Source organism: Nicotiana attenuata, chromosome 8 (assembly GCF_001879085.1).
Source record: "Nicotiana attenuata strain UT chromosome 8, NIATTr2, whole genome shotgun sequence".
Taxonomy (NCBI): Eukaryota; Viridiplantae; Streptophyta; class Magnoliopsida; order Solanales; family Solanaceae; genus Nicotiana; species Nicotiana attenuata.
This window is the reverse complement of record NC_031996.1, coordinates 428,937-429,428: the sequence shown is the minus strand read 5'-3', so window position 1 is coordinate 429,428 and position 492 is coordinate 428,937.

Genomic DNA, 492 nt, shown 5'->3' with positions numbered 1-492 from the left:
AGACGTCTGTATCTATCCTCGAGAGGCTGCAGAACCTTTAGGAAAACTTCACATTCTTGAATTCTTATCGTGCGTCCTTGATTCAGTTTGAAAAGAAACTCTTGAAATTCCTTCCACGCGTTTGTATGCGTGCTTGAGCGCTCAGTATCAGATGTGCCTTGATGGCTTGTGATTCTCCGATCAAGGGGCGAGATGTGATCCCCGTGAGTATATGTTGGGCCAGTCTGGAGGACTTGAGGCCGGATCTTTGCCTATGGCTTGAGCACCGAGGTACTGATTGTGTGAGCAAGTGTTTTGAACTTATATGTTCGGTATTGTCCTTGTTAGCCGGAATGGCGGTTGGATATCCATGTGATGAGTATGTTAGTACTCCGAGATGTATCTATATGACTTGGTAGTGACTAGTGGAAATATCATTTAAGTCTCAAAGTTCAATTAAAGCTAACTGAGTTTGTAAAACAGTATAATCAACTAGGACTGAGTTCAAGTAGT